Genomic DNA, 20,887 nt, shown 5'->3' with positions numbered 1-20,887 from the left:
ATTTATTATATATTATATAATGTTATATATTGATATATTATTATAACATATATTATGGTTTTTTTTTTTTTTTTTTGAGACAGGATCTCACTCTGTCACCCAGGCTGGAGTGCAGTGGCATTACCTCAACTGCAATCTCTACCTCGTGGGTTCAAGTGATTCTCCTACCTCAGCCTCCTGATCAGCTGGTACTACATAGAGGTGCATGCCAACATGGCAGGCTAATTTTTGAGTTTTTGAGTAGAAAGGGAGTTTCATCATGTTGGCCAGGCTGGTCTCGAACTCCTGACCTCAAGTGATCCACCCACCTTGGCCTCCCAAAGTGCTGGGGTTAGAAGTGTTAGCCACTGCACCCAGCCTTATAGTATATATTGTTTTAGTTAAGGTAGTGGACATGTCAGATTATGCTGGATTTTTAGGTCATACATATGTATTAACTATTTTTTGTTATATCTGCTTTATATATATATATATATATATATATATATATATATGTATTAACTATTTTTTGTTATATAGCATCTACTGGCCTATCTACCTATCTATCATTATTCCAACACAATCTGCACAGGCTTAGATCCACTGAAAAATATACACACTGTCCTTTCATAAACAAAATACTTACAGTTTAAGTCTGAAATATTATCATTTGTATGACTTTAGTTTTCTTCTTTTCCACAATTGTCTTTTATATGACTAACCTAAGGGGCTTGTCACAATGATTCCTTACGTAATTAAGAGAGGGGCTTTCTTCAAAATACAGTATAGCATTTGGCATAAAAAGCTACAGTTTTAAACTGGTCATAATTTTTAAATGGCAGTACATTTATTCAATAATTGTTTTGTGAGCATCACTTCTGTTTGAGACACCAAGCCAGGCATAGAGGTTATACTGCTGTAGGACATAAACGTCATCTCCACCTCCATGAAACTTGTGGTCTAGAAGGGAAGAGAGACATTGAATGAATAAGCCAACAATTGAATATCATTGTGATAAGATGCCATGAAGGAGATAGGCAGGATGGAAATTTTTCAGTTTCAAAAATATCTTATGGTTTCTACCAGTCATTTCTGTATACAGGAAAATATTAGTTGGTTCATGATTATAAAACATATTTATGCCCATTTGACATAAAAAGAGAAAAATTAAAAAAGATTTAGAGAAAAAAGTATAAATTACTCCAGAAAGCCTTGTGTCCCTTTTAATCTCCTTTACCCATGGAAGTGTTCCTTCCTTTTTTAAGCGGGAGAAACTGGTTCTGTGACTGACCCTACAACTGAGATTCCACATAAGCACCAGCTGTTAAATTGTGACCTACATCCTGCCCCACACCTTGATAGGCTGAATTAGTATGTTGATCTTTCTGTCAGCAGCCACACAGGTCTACTAACAGCAACCAGCAGCGATTTCTAACGGCCCTGAATGGCCTTCAAGTCGTTTATGAGGTTGGTGTGAGCCGAGGCAGTATGGTGAGAAATCAAAGAGGTGGTTGCCCTGGGACTGAGCTGCTGTTGTCTAGGCAACTTTATTAAGAACCTTCTGTTCCTGGGAAAACGAAGCCTAAATTAACTCTTGAGTTCTTACAACTAAGACTTTATTTCCCTATTGGTCTCTGGTATTTGGGAACTTCCTACTGTTTCCAATGGAATTCTTTTTACCTTGTTTGGGGCCCTAAAATATTTAGCAAGTGGTATTGGTTTTAAAGATCTCTTAATCCTTCATATACAATTAAAAACAAACTCTTTTACCATTCAGATGCCGGTCAATATATTTATAGAATTAGATCTAACTCCAAATTCAATGATCAATTTCTGATTTGACCTCCAATTCTAAGGCTTTCCATACTAAGAAAAACCCACAGAATGTGATTTTTTTTTTAAAAGCATGTTTCTTCACCTAAGTATAATGTACAAAAAATAACGTGCATTTCCTAAGTTTCAGCAGTGGCAGCCTCACGTTTATAAATTACAGCATGCGATGAGATATGTGCTTCATTGGAAATCAACATACCTTCGTTCAATATTTCCAACATGGAGAGTTTCTTCTCCAGTGTTGGAACAGGAAGCTGTTTGTTCAGTTGAGGAGACAGGAATACTTGATGTTTTATGTAAATATTTACTGTGCAGCAGGGACTGTGTTAGGTACTTTGAAGGTATTAACTCATTTAATCTTCATAACAACCCTGTGAGACAAACGTACTCGTATCCTTATTTTTTAGATAATGAAATTGAGACACAGAGAGGTTAAGCCCAAGGTCACACATGTGTATAATTTGGAGACAGGATTTAAACTGAGGCATTCAGGCTCTAGAGTCTATGCTCAATCATTGTTCCAGGACTTCCCAAAGTGGCCAGCTTGTGCTTAGAAATTACAGTATCGGAAAAATTGCCACTTTTAAATACTGGAACACACTTAGCACACTAAATGCTCACACTACGAGAGGTGTATACAGGGACTAAGACCAAATTATAAAATTGCAGGTCAGACTCACATCTCCCAGCTTAGTTTTTTTTAGGGCATATTCCCATTGAACCATTGAGTAAAATGGTAGGCTGGATCGTCAGCATTATGACATTCTCCCTCTCTCTGTCTTTTCCTTGACAAAGCATAGGCTCTGGAGTCCACTTTGAGTCTTGGCTTTATTTTATTTATTGTCTTTTTATATCGGTCCATTAGCTTTTTGATTTTCTCATCTATGAAATTGGCCTGCTATTCCCACCACAAAATTCAAAGGAGGTAGAATATGTGAATGTTATGTAAAATATGAAGCACAAAGAATTTCAGGAATTGATTTTTGCTGTCTATATGTGTAGTAGGTGACCACCTATCTGGCGGAATTTGAAATCTTCCAAGAAGGTCTTGCTTTCTTCTAATATATCTCAGTTTTTTTAAAATCAGTGCCTGAAATCCCACCATTAATGAGCAATTAAGTTTTGAAGATTTTATTTTAAAGAACTGATTTTTTAAAAAGCTAATACTAATTACAGGCATAATTCTTAAACCTATTCTGCCAATACATTGGGGATTTTTCAACAGATAGACTGGCCCTGTAAGAGACAGTTAGTCACCAAACAGGAAGAGGACAATAGGAAAAGAGGAAACATACACTTTACAGATAGTACATTGTTGCTAAATCCCAACCTTGAATTATTTGAAAGCCAGATCTCTGTGGCTCTTAATAATGATACTGTGATAGTCTTTACATTTCTCTTATAGCAAATTTGATTGCCACGTTCTCATTATAATCCTATTTTTATTCATTTATTAGGTATGTATGTATGTATGCATGTATACTGAGCACCCACTCTGTGCCACACAGTTTAAGATGGAGCACATACAATGGTGGGTAAGAAAGATAATGTCTAGTGAGGAAAAGGGAATTCGGACCATAAGCAGGTGATGGTTGCACAGTGTGATGAGGGCTAAGGGAGGTGGTAAGTGCGGGATGCCCTGGAACCACATTGGAGGAAAACCCAACACTGCCTTTGAAGGTCAGGAATGCTTTCTCAGAGGAAGTGATGTCTATTGTAAGAACAGAAGCAAAAGGAAAAATTAGCCAGGCAAAGCTATGGAAGAAGGGGAAGTGGAGGATTGATGTCTCAGACTAAAGGAATGGTGCATTCAGTGTTTCTGAGTTGAAATACAGCAATATGCAGATTCAGAGAACTCAAAGTTCCCCATATGACTTAAGCATAGAATGTAAAGATAAGAAATTTGGTTAAAAAGGTAAATGAAGATAAGGCCAATGAAGGCCCGGTAACTCAAACTAAGACATTTGAATTTTACCATGATTTGTATTATTATTGATCTGGGAGGCCAGATTTGATTCTGCATCTTTCATGGTCCCCAGTGCTCTCTGATCTCATCTTCTACAACTTGTCCCTCCACCCACTGTGCTGTAGCCAGGTACACTCTCATGTTATCACCCGTGCACTTGTGTTCTATCAGTCTTGCCCCTTCCCCAACCCTTTTCCTTCAGGCCTTTGCTGAAATAGCACCTTCTCAGTTAGACCTTCTATGTTCCTCTGATTTTAAGATCAATCTTCCTTCCTAACCTTCTCTATCTGTACTCCTCCTCCTGACTTCCCCTCTCAATTGTATTTGCCACCTTTTGATAAACTATGTAATTTATTTATTTGTTTATTTACCTCCACTCCACTTCTGGTTAAAAAGGAGGTTAAAAATGTACCTCCACGAGGGCAAGGACTTTTGATTATTATGTCCCCAGGATCTAGAACACTCCCTGGAACATGGTAGGAGGTAAAATATGTATACTGCTGAATGAAAAAAGAAAAGATTTTTAGAATGGTTACTTTAACTTCAGTGTGGAGATAGGATTGGTGGCAGGCCTGAACCAGGAAGGCCAGCTGGAAGCTACTGGAGAAATCAAGACGAGGGATGGTGGTGAACTATACCATGGATTCTAACAGTCTTTAAAAGTGAAATCAACAGGGCTTAGTGATTGATTGGGAATAGTGGTAGTAGAGGTGGTGATATGTTAAAAATAAGGAGGAAGAAATACTTAATAATGATGTCCCAGTATGATATATTGAATTATTTGTAGAGAAATATTTACTCTCATCCCCATTAATGTTGGATTTGGCGCTGTGGCTCATTTTGGCCAATGGAATATTAGCAGAGCAATATGAGCAAAAGTCTTAAATGTCTTTGTTCAGTTTTGCATGGCTCTTGCACTCCAGTAATCTGGTATCTGAAGAAAATGCTCAGGGTAGTCATTTGTCCTTTCAGCCTTGGCCCCAGAAGATACATGGGTGGAGCAGACCTGGTCCCAACTAGTTGACTTGACTAGTTGAGCCACACTAGTTGATCTGTAGCATGAAGCAGAGCTGCCCAGCCAAGTTCATACAAGATCAGCCAAATGAAAATCAGCCTTTAGACCTACAGGCATGAGATTAAATGCTTGTATAAACCAATGAGTTTAGAAATAGTTGTTATGGCTGGGCACGGTGGCTCACGCTTGTAATCCTAGCACTTCGGGAGGCCAAGGTGTGCAGATCACGAGGTCAGGTGTTTGAGGCCAACATGGTGAAACCCTGTCTCTGCTAAAAATACAAAAATTACCCAGGTGTGGTGGTAGCACCTGTAATCTCAGCTACTCAGGAGGCTGAGGCAGGAGAATCACTTGAACCTGGGAGGCAGAGGTTACAGTGAGCTGAGTTCATGCCCTGCACTCCAGCCTGGGCAACAGAGGAAGACTTTGTCTCAAAAAAAAAAAAAAAAAAAAAAAAAAGAAAAGAAAAGAAATAGTTGTCATACAGCAACATTTTGGCAATATCTCACTAATACACCCAGGTTCTGGCTTAGGCTACTTGGTAGACAGTTGGTGCCTTCTACAGATATAGGAAATCAACAAAAAGGAGCAAGTTTAGAGGAAAGATATTCAGTTTAAATTTGGACATACTAGGTTGAAAGTGCTTCTGTGGCATCCAAATGCTTTTGTCATTAGACAGATGGATGATTTGGTCTGTAGCCTAGGAGTGAGAACTGACCAAGAACTATGTTTGGCAATCTTTAGAAAACAGCAGATGATGGAAGCAATGAAAGAGAGTTTTGAATGAGAAAAGACCCTAGGACAGAGACCTGAAAGGCAGTTCACTTTATAAAGGGCATACAAAGCTCTTCTGAGCTGAAGTACCTTTTAAAAAGCTGGGTTTTATATGCTGGTTGAAGGCAGCAGAGTGTAGACAGAGTACATGTTCCACTGTTCTGGTTTGGGGGCTAAATTCAGCAAGTGTGTCTTAGGTCCAGAGAGTAGTTACACCTCACAGCTTCTCCGAGTTTGATTCTGTTCTGTTGGTCACATATGTCACAGCTCTCAACAGATACAACAATAAGCACAAAGGACTGAGAAGGCCAATTTATATTGCCTTTTTCTAGGCTATATGCAAAGGCCATTTCTAAAATCTTCATTATGGAAACACATAACAAGTTGCAAGTTCCTTCTGATTATTGAGAAGGACAAGGAAGGGCAGAAATGTTCTTCTCTGCTCAATGATCCATGCAGTTTGAACAATAACCATCGTAGGCAAATTCAAGGCAGAGATAAGTTGAGATGTATAGCTCGGCAGCTCTCATAAATGAATTTAGTTCAGGTTGAATTAAGGTGATCTGTGAAAATGTGTTCCAAAACGATTCTCTTCAGTATTGGGGACACCAAATCATTGTGAAAAATGGCTTAGCACTTTTGGTAAATGTTTCTATTATAGCCTCATAATTCTATAGAAGTTAGACTAGGGACCTCTAATGAGCTTATTGAAATGGTGACCACTAAATGCTATTTAATATTTGCTGTCCCTTTTCTGAAGGCAAAAATATCTCTTCATTATGTTTTTGCTGACTGTTCTCAGCTCTATTGTGAATGGGTAGAAAGACCATATTTTCCCGGCAGGGAAAAAACAGTCTGCTAAAGCTAGGAATTACAAGTGATTGTTCTTGGTGAATAAGAGTGATGGCACTTGAAAGAGACAGGGACTTTTTCTGCTGGAGAATTCTACAAGCAGCATTTTCAGATTTAACGGAAAATGTCAGGCGTCAGATTTCTCTCATTGTTTACTTATCAACCTAGGCCAAATTCAGCTTAGAACTACCTCAATCCCACTTCATAATGTGTTGCAGGGAACAAGGAGATGTTAAGGAGGCCAGGGAAGGTTTCAAGGCATGGGGCACTTCTGGAGGAGAACTAAAGAAGTATGATTTCACTGGCTACTGAAAGGGAAGGGATTAAGTCTCTACATTCGGTACAATTGGGAATCATTAAGTATTTCAAACATTTGGAAAGCATGAGAAGATTTACCTTTGGAAAAAAAGATCACTTGGGTAACTGACTGAAAGGAAGAAAGAGTTTATAAAAGTGAATCAGTTACGACCCTATTGCAATTGAGTTGTCCAGGTAAGAGATACTGATAGGTTGTACGAGGGCGAAGGTGGTGGTTATGTACATGAAAATATGTATTTGAGACATAATTAATATGTAATCTAGGCAGGATTTGAAAATAGATGCAGAACAAAGAAGGAAGTTGTAAGAATCACCTTAGGAAGATGACTAAACTCTGGAAGAGGTCCAGTTTCTACTAATTAGTTAGGGTGCAAAGTGGGATAAGTTGGTACAGAAAGATTGTTGACTTGGTTTTGGACATTTTAAGAATAAAGTCTTATGAAGACATCAAGGTGTAGATGTACAGTAAGCAGGTGAATATACTGGTCCGAACTGCAGGGGTAGTCTAGCCTGGATATAAAGATTGGTGAGGATCCTGCATTGGTGGTAATTAAAGCTAAAGGAATAAATATATTCTTGTAGAGGGAGGATACTGAGTAAAGATCTTGGACAGGACTGAGGACCTACAAAATTTAATGCTTAGGAGAGAAGGAGATGTCAGAAAAGGGGGATAAGCAGTGAATAGGAGAAGAAGAAGGACAATGAGATATCTCAGAAGCAAAGGAATGAGTGTTGTAAGAAGGATGAAGCATCAGCAATATCAAGTAAGATCAGAATTGAGACACATCCCCTGGAGTCAGTGACATGGAGACAGTTTGTGAAACAATGAAGAAAAGAAAGCACATTTGAGTAGAATATGGGCAATGAGTACATGTAACGCCTTATGAAATTCGACTCTGCAGGGAAATAGAGAGACAGGTATTAGATGAATCAGGAGGGAAATGGCATGTCAAGAGGGGTTTTTGTTTACTTGTTCTTTATATGGGGGACACTTGATCATGTTTAAAAGTAAATAGATTAAGAACAACAATGAGGTAGGAGAAATAATTTTCATTATCTCTAAATAATGGAAATTATTTAGAAAATGGTATAGTTCAAGGGTCTAGCAAGGACTAAGGTAGATCAGGGAGTGCGCACTGAAGATGGAGTGGCAATGTGGGTCACTGGAGGAGGGAGTCAAGGAAATGAATGGTCAGCGGGTTGGACCGGGAATTCATGTGGATGATAAAGTGCTCAGATTTATAGCAGGACTTGGAGTGAAGGGCTGTGGACCAAGTACCAAAGTTTATAACTCATAAGAGCACAATCAAACACGTGATGAAAGACAGCAATGAGGAAGGGACAGAGTGGTATTGCTGTATGGCCTAGAAATCAAAGCAGCAGAAATTTTCATTAGAGGGTCAAAGCAGTGGTAGAGAGTAAGGAAGACGCCTCCACCTTTGAAGCCTAAGGTCACAACTGAGAGGGCTGTACGAGAAGTAGGATCTTCAAGGAAGGTGCATGTTCAGTTAAAACCAGTCGCCGGGCGCGGTGGCTCACCCCTGTAATCCCAGCACTTTGAGGTGCTGAGGCGCGCGGATCATGAGGTCAGGAGATTGAGACCATCCTGGCTAACACAGTGAAACCCGGTCTCTACTAAAAATACAAAAAAAATAGCCAGGCCTGGCGGCAGGCGCCTGTAGTCCCAGCTACTTGGGAGGCTGCGGCAGGAGAATAGCGTGAACCTGGGAGGCGGAGCTTGCAGTGAGCCGAGCTTGTGCCACTCACTGCACTCCAGCCTGGGCAACAGAGCGAGACTCTGTCTCAAAAAAAACAAAACAAAAACAAAACAAAAAACAAACCAGTCATCCTGAGGATGCTCAAGGGTGAGACTGGGTTTTGGGGGGATTTTTTACTATATGTGGAATAGCAGACCCACTAGTTACTATGAAAGGTTTAGCATTCCAAAAATAATAATTATCTTATAAAGTATCTTTGCTAAATACTTAAAACTTAAATACTAAAAACAAGTATACATAGTAAATTTTTAAATATTAATTTCTCAAAACTTATCTAAATTTGCTTTTGGTCAATTCAAATTGAGTTTTTAAATTAATAAGTCCTATTTCTCTGTATGCTACACTTCAGAAACAAGTTGTTTCTGTCTGCGATATTAGTGATCTTGCTATTTTCTTAAAACTGGAAATAATCATAATTACATTTTCCCTAAACATTATACATGGCATATCTAATTGTGCCACCGGAAGACTTCATCAAACAGCCACTCTAATAAGGAAAGCATAGCTTTTATTTGAATGGGGATTTTCAGTGCACTCAATGCCAACGTGCATGGTAGACTGTGATGTAAAAATGCAAGGCTGTGCTTCACCCTGAACGCAGTGGGTCTTCTACATGGATAAAAGTTGGTAGCTGTCCAATGGCTCCCTACAGTTGCCCACAATAACCAGAACCTCAAGAACCCTTACCAACTCAACCAAGCGGGAGGATTGATAGGCAAAGTGTTAGCACCCAGATGGGTATACTTTTTATTATTGTTACTTCTATATCTATCTGTATTCATTTTTCTTCCTTGGAATGTACTCAGCTCTATTCTGGGGAGCTCAGAGAATCTTATCCTCTCATCAGAAAGTTGATGAAGGAATGAGAGATGCTGTGGAATGGGCAATTTTAATTAGAGACATTTGAATAACATGGAAACTGAGGACAGAATTTATAAAATGAGTTACTTGTTGAACCAGAGATTTCTGGATCTCAATTTGCCAGTTAGCTTTGGGCCTTAACATATCATATAGTGTCTTTTTCAATTCCATTTTAAATGCATAGAAGTGCTTTATTCATAGACACCTATGTTGCCAACTATCTTTTTAGAAACTGGCTCCAATTTTTTCCCCTCTCTCCAATACATAACAAGCATGTATGCTATAAATTGCCAAAAAAGAAACAGGCACCCATTCCTATAAGATTAGCTCTAAAAAGCTACAATCATCACAGCCAGTGATAAAAACTTCTATTCCTAATTGGCTACGGGGATTAGGGATACAGTTCTTGAGACCTGAAAGTCACACAGACACTGGAAAAATGAAGAGAATGGTAATTTTCCAGTGTCCCTGATTAGAGCCATCTGTGTTTCCCCAGTGTGGTTCCCCTAATGTATTCTAATGCAAAATATCCTCTCCCCTTGTTTATTTTGGAACACAGCTGTTGTCTTAATTGAGCCTAACAGATAATGGAAATACTGTTGCTTTCCTTCCCCTTCTTCAAACCAGCAGTTTGTGGGATTTGAGGGAGATGGAAGGGAATCTTCTTTACTGCTGGGAATCTATATGTTCGTTTTAATTCTCCAAATTTATTTAGTTTAAAAAACGGGGATGGAATATATATGTATAGATGTGTGCACATACATGTGTGTATGCAACTTCTCTTGGAAGTTGAACTTTGGATAATTGCTTTCCTCTGAAGTCTTTTAATAGATACTTTTTCCCCACATTGTTATCACGTGATACATTCAGTGATTTCAGTTGGACTTTCAAAGATTTTTTTTCTAGCATTTACCTTCTCCAAACTGAAGGAGGTACAATAATAAAGATTGGTTGGTTTGCGCTTTTCCCACTTCCTACCCATTCCACCTGCCCACCTCCCCCACCCCAAAGTCATTGCATGCTACTTTGAGCAAGTTAAACTATTTCAAATTCCATTGTTGTCTTGATCTCTAGCAATTTACTTATATCATTACAGGATATTTCAGACTTCTGTAATTTAGTTTTTGCAGGCATGAAACATAAAATCTCATGGGCTGTCATGAATGAAAATAATGCAACTTTTAAAAACTAATAGCTCAGAATTTGCAATTTTAGAAAAAAATTTTTATTAAGTCCCAAAAACAGTTCTATGGGAGCTTCTTTTTCCTATACATTTTCACTTCACACCTTTTGCTTGTTCGTTAGATAATGAGTTTTAAATTATTTTCTATTGGGAGAATAAAAAGACAAGTCAGTCTTTTCTACAGATTTTTTAAATTATTGTAGTTAGTGTGATACATGAAGAGTGTGATTTCACACACAATTGTAATTACTGTTTTGAACATGGCTATAAATTTGTGCTGTAAAATACAGAAATTCCAAAAAATTTATATTGCATGAGTTTCAGCAAAAAAAGAAAAAAGAAAATGTATGGGGTTCCATACACAATGTAACTAGTTCTGGAGTTGACCTCCTGCCATAAACTATAACACTGGACAAAATATAAAGGACTGACATTGACATTAGGAAGGACTGTAATTCCTGGAAGGACATCACAAAAAATGTGCCTCACATTCACCATGGCTTTCTGATTGAGGCTAGTTTCCTGATTCTGGCAAGAGGTAGAATCCAGGCAAAAACCTAATGAGTGGTATTCCTTCGGTGAGAAGGCAGATATGGAACCCAGGAGTGCTGAAGTCCATGGAACTTTCCAGGGAGGATATAGGAAAGGAGAGAATTCTATATATGGGGGAACCACAGAAATTGCGTGGAGTTTCCTGTAGGACCTTAGTGAAGGCCTGAGCTGCATATGTATGGAGTGAGACCCCTTGACTATTAGCAGAGAACAGCCAACATGGAGTGAAAAGTGAAATAATGATACTAAGGGTCACACAATGCTGGCAGATATAAGTGCTCTAGCCCAGTCAGAATGGTAAAATCCTGTAAAGATCCATTCTTTTATCTAAGACACCAGAAAGGGCACTCCTTTGCAGTAAGAACACCCTAGAATAAGGGCAACTCTAGAGAAACTTAAAACCAAACCTCAACAGGATCATAGAGAGTTGCCAAAAATATTAACTCCCTGGCCCCCAAAACAAAACAAAAAAATAGCAGCAGCTCAATACTCTTCAAGTTGAGATTTGGGTGGGGACACAGCCAAACCATATCATCCCGACCCTGGCTCCTCCAAATCCCATATCTTCACATTTTGAAACCTATCATGCCTCCCTAACAGTCCCCTAAAGTCTTATCTCATTTCAGCATTAACCCAAAAGTCCACAGTCCAAAGTCTCATCTGAGATAAGGCAAGTCCCTTCTTTCTGTGAGTCTGTAAAATCAAAAGCAAGCTAGTTACTTCCTAGACACAATGGAGGTACAGGTATTGGGTAAATATAGCCATTCCAAATGGGAGAAATTGGCCAGAAAAAGGGGGTTACAGGGCCCATGAAAGTCCAAAATCCAGCAGGGCAGTCAAATTTTAAAGCTTCAAAATGATCTTCTTTGACTCCAGGTCTCAAATCCAGGTCATGCTGATGTAAGAGGTGGGTTCCCATGGTCTTGAGCAGCTCCACCCCTGTGGCTTTGAAGGGTACACCTCCCTCCTGCCTGCTTTCATGGGCTTGTGTTGAGTGTCTGTGGCTTTTCTAGGTGCATGGTACAACTGCCGGGGGATCTAGTATTCTGGGGTCTGGAGGACGGTGGCCCTCTTTTCATAGCTCCACTAGGCAGTGCCCTAGTAGGGACTCTGGATGGGAGCTCCAAGCCCACATTTCCCTTCTGCAGTGCCCTAGCAGAGGTTCTCCATGAGGGGCCAACCCCTGCAGCAAACTTTTGCCTGGGCATCCAGGCGTTTCCATACATCTTCTGAAATCTAGGCAGAGGTTCCAAAACCTCAATTCTTGACTTCTGTGCACCCACAGACCAAACACCACACATAAGCCACCACAGCTTGGGGCTTCCACACTATGAAGCCATAGCCTGAGCTGTACACTCACCCATTTCAGCCATGGCTGGAGAGGCTGTGACACAGGGCACCAAGTCCCTAGGCTGCACACAGCATGGGGACCCTGGGCCCGGCCCATGAATCCACTTTTTCCTCCTGGGCCACCGGGCCTGTGATAAGAGGAGCTGCTGTGAAAGTCTCTGACATGGCCTGGAGATATTTTCCCCATGGTCTTGGGGATTAACACTAGGCTCCTTGGTACTTTTGCAAATTTCTGCAGCCAGCTTGAATTTCTCCCCAGAAAATGGGTTTTTCTTTTCTATCGTATAGTCAGGCTACACATTTTCCAAACTTTTATGCCCTGCTTCCCTTATAAAACTGAATGCCTTTAACAGCACCCAAGTCACCTCTTGAATGCTTTGGTGCTTAGAAATTTCTTCCACCAGATAACCTAAATCATCTATCTCAAATTCAAAGTTCTACAAATCTCTAGGGCAGGGCCAAAATGCTGCCAGTCTCTTTGCTAAAACATAATAAGAGTCACCTTTGCTCCAGTTCCCAACAAGTTTCTTATCTCCATCTGAGGCCACCTCAGCCTGGACCTTATTGTGCATATTGCTATCAGCATTTTTGTCAAAGCCGTTCAACAAGTCTCTGGGAAGTTCCAAACTTTCCCACATTTTCCTATCTTCTTCTGTGTTCTCCAAACTGTTCCAATCTCTGCCTGTTACCCAGTTCCAAAGTTGCTTCCACATTTTCGGGTATCTTTTCAGCAATACCCCACTCTACTAGTACCAATTTATTGTATTAGTTCATTTTCATGCTGCTGATAAAGACATACCCTAAAATGGGAACAAAGAGAGGTTTAATTGGACTTATAGTTCCATGTGGCTGAGGAGGCCTCAGAATTATGGCAGGAGGTGAAAAGTACTTCTTACATGGTGGCAGCAAGAGAAAAATGAGGAAGAAGCAAAAGTGGAAACCCCTGGTAAACCCGTCGGATCTTCTGAGACTCATTCACTATCACAAGAATAGCACAGGAAAGACCAGCCCCCATGATTCAATTACCTGCCCCTGGGTCCCTCCCACAGCACGTGACAATTCTGGGAGATATACTTCAAGTTGTGATTTGGGTCGGGACACAGCCAAACCATATCACCAGGTATAAAGATGAGTTGAAGAAAGTAAAATATAAACTGGTACAATATTAATTCTATGTAGACTTTGATAAGAATACAACCACTAAAGAGTAATAAAAAGAGATATTACTAAACACTAAAAAGCCAGTATAGGAAATAAAATGGAATACAAGGATGCTTAACTCAAAGACAGCCTCAAATAGTGTAAAATAGTGTAAAAATAGTATAAAAAGAATAGTGTAAAAAAAGACATAAATAGAAAAACTAGCAAATTGTTAGACTTAAATCTGACCATATCAATATTACATTAAATGTAGTAAACTAAATACTCCAGTTGAAGTTAGATATTGCTAGACTAGATAAAATAGCAAGGCCCAAACATATAAAAGGGAAATACTTTAAATATAATGATGGAGATGGTCTGAAAGAGTAATAATATGTCATGTAACAGCATAAGAAAGAAAAAGAATATTACCTATAAAGATGACCATTTCATAATGATAAAGAGAGGCTAATTCAATGAAAAGACAAAATAATTATAGATTTATATGTAACTAAAAACATAACTTCAAAATTTTTAAAGCAAAAATGGACAAAACTAATGGAAGAAATAAGTCAATCCATAATCATGGTGGGGAATTTTAATATCCTATTATCACTAATTGTTAGATGAGCAGTCAGAAGAATTCATTGTCAAAAGGATATAGGGGATCTGAACAATACAATCAACTCCGTGGATCTGATTCACATATTCAGAATACTAAACCCAGCAGTTACAGAGCACAAGAGCACACATTTTTTTTAAAGTCTCAACGTTCTTCAAGATAATTAATTCTTGTAGACTATGTTCTTTAACCATAATGTAATTAAATTAAAAATTAATAGCAATAAGATACTTGTAAATTTATCAAGTAATTAGAAATTATAAAACACTTCTAAATAACTCAAAGCTCTATAATGAGTCAAAGAATAAATCACTTGGGAAGTCAGAAAAACTTTCAAACTGAATGATAATGCAAATATAACGTTACAATTTGTGATGCAGCTTAAGCAGTTCTTAGAGCTATGTGTATAGGTATAAATGCATATTTTACAAAAGAAAATAAGTTTAAAATTAATAATCTATATTTGTACATTAGAAAGCTAAGAAAGAAAAGGATATTCAAATCAAAGTAATCAGAATAGAGAGAATAAAGATAAGAACAAAAAACAAAGTAGAACAATAAACAAAGTCAACAAAAATAAAACTTGGTACTTTGAAAAGATTACCAAAATTGACAAATCCAAGCAAATCTTAATAGGAAGAAAAGAGGAAAAATACAGATTGCCCATACGAGATGAAAGAAAGAATCCACTACAGATTTCAGAGCCATAATAAAAGGATGGTAAAAAATATTGTGAATAACTTTTTCAATAAATTCAATAACATAGGTGTAATGGAAAAGTTACTTGAAAGCCCTTCTTGCTAATACTTATAAAGGTGAAATCAGAAATATGATTATTATTTTTAGGAATGAAATTGAATCCATAATCAAAACCTTTCCTGTTACTATAACTTCCCATGTAATATAACATGATTTCATTAGTAAACTTCATCAAACATATAAAGAATAGAAATCTTAAACTCTTCAGATAAAGGAAAAAAGGAATACTTACCCATATTTTTTATTATACCAAAAACTGTCAAAGGCACTAAAAGAAATCAATATCTCTTATAAACATAATAAAAAATCTTAAATATCTTAGAAAATTGAATCCAACAATATATAAAAAGGTAAAATGTCATGATCTATCAAGTGGATGGATCTAAGATACAAAAACTTCTAATAATACAAAAATTTCAACATTAATCATTAGTCAACACTAATCTAAGTTAATAGAATAAAGGAGAAAAAAATCTTATTATTGTCTCAATAGAAGCAGTAAAAGCATGTTACAAAAGTCACTTGGGATAAATGTTTCCAGCAAATTAAAAACCAACAGAACTTTATCCATTTAATAAAAGGGATCTGCCGATATATTGAATGCTTTTCACTAAGACTGGGAAAAAGCAACAATGGCCACTCTTAACCATTTTATCTAGTATTATCTTGGATATTCCAGCCTGTATAATAAGGCAAGGAAAGGTGTAAGGATTAGAAACATATTTTCTATATGTTCTTTCATATGGAAAATATTAAAGAATATCTCAAAGTTATGAAAATTAGTAAGTTAATTTGATGTTACAATATACATAAATGAAAAAACAATTGGCAAATAAGGTTCTTATAATAGCAAATAGCAAATATTAGATTTTTAACAAACAACAAAATATGTGCAAAATCTCTATAATGAAAACTATAAAATATTGCTGAGAGAATTTAAGGACCACTTACAAAGTAGAGAGATACACCATGTTTGTCAATTACAAGATACTGTTAAGATATCAATTCTTTCCGAATTGACCTACCTATGCAATTCCAATCAAAATCCAAGTGGGCATTTTAAAGAATGGGAGCTAATGAAAAAATGAATTGCTCTGCGTAAAGTAATAGAAATCTTCTGTTAAAAAACAAAAAACAAAACAGCAAGAAACCGATGAAAATGACAACTGACAATGAGTCTTCTTTTCCATGAGACAATAGAGGTGATGGGGTCTATGTCAAACTGAAGAGCACACTTGTCTCAGAAGGGTCACACCTACTGATTTAGTGTTACTTGATGTGTCGAAATGGTAGTGGCCAGTATTATGAATTTCTGACTTTTCAAAGGAAGCTAGAAATTATTTATGTGAAAGTTTCTGATTTCAATTTTCAGAATACTTCAACCCATTTTTTTCTAACCATAAGAATGGGAAAAATGAGATGTCTGAGAATCTGAGGTTCATATTCCATCATTATGTGTTCTGGTATAGACTTTAAGAGATGGTAGTTTTGTAAAGAAAATAGTCATTGGGAGATAAGTTTGAGTTGGAATTTAAAGACCTAAGCCCATAAATTTTAATATGTATTGAATACTTTCTATGTATCAGGAAGTAAATGTAGGAACTACTTGTATTTTTGAAAAGGAAACCGAGTCTTCAAAAAGTAGCACATACAGGGAAGAGCTGGTGTTTAAACTCAAGTTCGCATGATTCTTGAGCACAAACTGTCAGCCACATAACTCTGTTTCTCCCCAGTACTTAGTAGGTGTCTGGAAAAAGTCCAAGTTAAGGAAGCAGCACAAGTAAGGGGTGGAACTTAGAACTTAGCACAAAGCATACCTCTTATCTTATCTGTGTTGTTTCCTCCCAATTGCCACCATCAATTGCCACCATCAAGAACAGCACAGCTTTGTGTTACCATGTCAGGACCAAGACAATCAGCACACTTACTCTTTGCATTGAGAACATCCTCCAGGAATGTCATTCATTGTTTAAGACTTATCACTGTCTCTGCAAGCAAAGCTCATAGTCTCAGCTGACCTCAGTGAACATAGTAATTTCCAGACATGAAACTAATAATCTACTTGAGCGTTTGTGAGTCCAGTGGAGTGAACTGCATTACCCACTCCCATGTGTGATTAAAATCAGAACAAGAAGACAGGCTCAGGAAGCATAGTAAAGCCCAGGGACACACAGGGGGATACTGGTTATGCTTTCCAGCCTGCCTGCCTCCCAGGTCTTCCACCTCCATCACTTCCTGGGAAGCTCCACCACCTCTGCAAGGATCCTAATGTGGTTCAGGGGAGGAAGACCCAAGGACACAGAATGTTGTTCCAAATAAAGATGGATCCTTGTCCTCAGAGAGCCAAGGGGACACTCCTGCTCCCAGAGGGCTCTAACTAGACAAAAACAGAGTTGAGTTGGTATGTATTAGTATAGCATGCAGGTAGGCAATCCATAGACAAATGTGGATGCCTAGTCATCTCCAGTACACATGGGGTCTTGGCTTCCCAAGATGCACTGCTGGTACCTTCCTTTCCTTAATGCCTCCCTCCTGTTCCTTGCTGCATCCACCTCTTTATTCCCCCAAGTCTTACGTGGGAAATATCAAGAACAAAGGCAAAGCAAAAATAGTCCTGAGATGTTTGAAAAATACCACTAAGGGAAAGACTGTAGAGTGTGTTTGTTCAAGGCAGTTTTTTAAAATAATGTTAATTCAGTGGACTAGTCTTCAGAACATTCACAGCTAGTGGATAGAACACACACTGCTGTAATATTGTAAGTGCCACACAGAGATCTATATCCAGTGCTTTCCTTACCCCCACTTCCAATTGGCTTCAGGCAAAATTAATCACACTCTGGAAATCCTCATACATTGAAGTTGGGGACAGGACAACACAGCTTGAGCTCTGCACGTGCCAAGAGGGCAATTTTCCAGCCCCACACCCTACTCAGTTGTGCAATGCAAACTCATCTATAATTTCCTACCTAAACTGGAGCTGTTTCAATGGGAGGACTTTATTCCCTGTGGTTTTTAGTACATTTTGACTTTCACTGCCATGAGGTGACTTCTCTTAGTTAAGCCAAGCAGAGGCATCTCACTATTTGATTGGCATGTGCCTTCACAGGAGAGTGAGCAAACATCGTGGACAGCAAAGGAATGATGCCTGACTTGCAGATGTTTCATTTTGATGGAGGGTCTGATGCTTTGCTGCTCCAACTCTTCCTGTTTTGTGGAAGAAGAGATGAGCTTCCCAATTAGATGAGTCTGGGTTTGAATCACAGTAATGAATGTCCTTGGGCACATTACTTAAACTCACCGAGCCTTAGTTCCTTCACATGTAAAATTATGACAATAATACTTGCACTACTTAAATCATAGAGTTCTTGTGAGTAGTTAATGAAAGCATGCCCACAAGCTACTTAGCACAGGACCTAAATCATATGAATTTTCAGTAAAAGTTATTTATTGCACCAACTGCCACCCACTCACACATAAGAGATGTTCAATAAACACTGTGCAAAATCAACAAGGGAAAAAGACAAAATGAGAACATGCAAACATACATCCTTCAAAGCTGAAGTTACACTTATAAATTCAACTCATTGCATACGTTCTTCTCAAAGCCACCTTCCCTGGGACAGAGAGGCTATATGGTGCACTGACAGGAAACTAAGAGGAGCCACCTGGCATGGCTGACTCCTGCTTTGTTCAAGAATGGAAACCTTAAGTTTTAGTTGTGCTGAATTTGTGAGATTTTCCATCTCTGGATGCACAAACACAAAACACAACCACATAATGCAGTGTGGAAATTAAGTATGATACGCTATATCAGTTCTAGGCACATTAGTGGAGATTGAAAATGGTTTCACACTTAGACATTTTCAATGGATGATAAACAGGGTTAATGGATTGTGACTGAAATACTTCTGCCCTCTTAAATCTTCCAGGAAGCTTTTAAAACTGATAAATACATATTCTTCATGATGGCTTGCTGAAGTCTATACTAATTCAATTTCAAGCTGCTTAGGACTGTGCAAAATGCAAAAACCTGCTTGCAGAAACATCCAAACCTTGGCACTTTAAAAAAATTGAAAATGATGCTTTAAATCATTAAGCTTCCTAGAGTTTTTTGAAGTCCTGTACATTAGCATTGGCCTGGTGTTATTCTTTTAAGAAGAGAATCCAAGGATAGTATTTTGTTTGCCTGTTTATCTCTGGAAGCTTTGGAATGCTCAGGCATGTTTCTTGGATTGATTTGTGTAATGCTCCACATATGTGGAAAGTCAAAGAGGGATTTTGAGCCATGGATCTTGTCATCTTGTAGGATGCAAGGTCCTGCACTTTAAGACACTTAGTCGTGAGGGAACCAGGCTCACTTGAATCAAAGGAGGAATAAGACAGACAGCACTGCCACACTGTGTAAAGTTACCCACCATTGTTTCCTTAGTATAACTACAAAGGCTTGACAAACATATTCCATGAAGAGCATTATGATCCAGTTATCTTTACCAAAATATTCAGTAGTTATCTGCTGTGTTGCCCTCTAGTGATAACGAAGAAATCATCAATGGCAAGAAACTAGTAGCTGTGACATCTCAGCAGGATAGATAAAACACCAGGAACAAAGAAGAAATCGGAGGCAGCTGCAGTTTGCCATGGAGGTGGTGAGCCCAAGATGGAAAGGATGTAAGGAAAGAACAGCGAAGCATGAGAAATATTAAGACACGAAGCACACAATTCAAGCTGAGACTAGATACGTGTGTCTTAACTTCCCCAAACATTTTACCTTTGAGGCAAAAAGGGAACAAAGTCATTATCTTTTAACCCACATCCTGGGGATTGTAGAAGTTTTTCTACTGGAAGACCAACATAGCTGTGCATTACAGAAGCATGCTTTAATTTGGGTGGGAACTCTGGTTTCAAGCCACTTTCCAGCTAGACTGGCTTTTCATTTCTGTTTTTTAAATTTTTTCTTGTCTTGAGATTTTAATTGTATCTTTTGAAAAGGGGAAGAGTCAAATCTGCTGCACAAGACTTCTTTTCTATATTCAGTGAGACAGAAATGTTTTATAAACTTCAGTTCTACACAAATGTCAATCATCTACACTAACACAATCATTAATTTCTCATTAGGAAATAAACCAACAAGACAGAGTTTCTCCTTCAAAGGAGCTCAAGTCCAGAGACCTTGAATTAACACGAGTACTGATTCCTGGTGGATGGACTGGAGAAGCAAGTTTACCTAAATCATGTTTTCATCTTACTTCAATGTAGCCTCCACAGCATCCAAATAGTAAATTAACTACAATGAGTATTTCTAAAATGATTTGCTAACAGTAATGGTGAATCGAATATTTTTTTTTTTTTTTGTCTTAGGAGTATTCTCAAGAGATTTAGAAGAAATGACTCCTGGGGGCTAAGCATTATACAGATTGAAAGTGGTTCCACTTTTTTTTTTTTAGTTCAAAGACCCTTAACATCTGTGCCAACCTGGGAAACAGATAAAGAATTCTCAGTGCTTTGTTTAACCCAGTAAAGACTCGACTACAAAACAAAACAGAAAATTACTATCTATTCTTATTCTCATTTTATAAAGGCAAGATCATTTTAACGCCCTTTCTTCAAAGTTGGAAGGACACAATCACTTTTTTTATTTTTATTTTTGTAATAGCATCAAGAAAAACATACTTAAAATCCTTCTCATGTCCTAGAAAAGTCAAACATTGCCAAGCTGGTAGTGTCTGCATACCTGCATTTGAAAACAATTTCAAATTGTTTTCAATTTGAATGGTTCTGGGTACATTGGTCTTCTAAGACATCTCCCAAACCTAATTATTTCTTGCCTTCTTCTCTCCTATAAGTAGCTACACCATCTTCAGGAGCACTGAGGACAGATGAGACTCTAAAATTTATATTCTCAGAA

This window comes from Pan troglodytes, chromosome 12, assembly GCF_028858775.2.
Source record: "Pan troglodytes isolate AG18354 chromosome 12, NHGRI_mPanTro3-v2.0_pri, whole genome shotgun sequence".
NCBI classification, from domain to species: domain Eukaryota; kingdom Metazoa; phylum Chordata; class Mammalia; order Primates; family Hominidae; genus Pan; species Pan troglodytes.
This window is presented reverse-complemented; position numbering follows the sequence as displayed.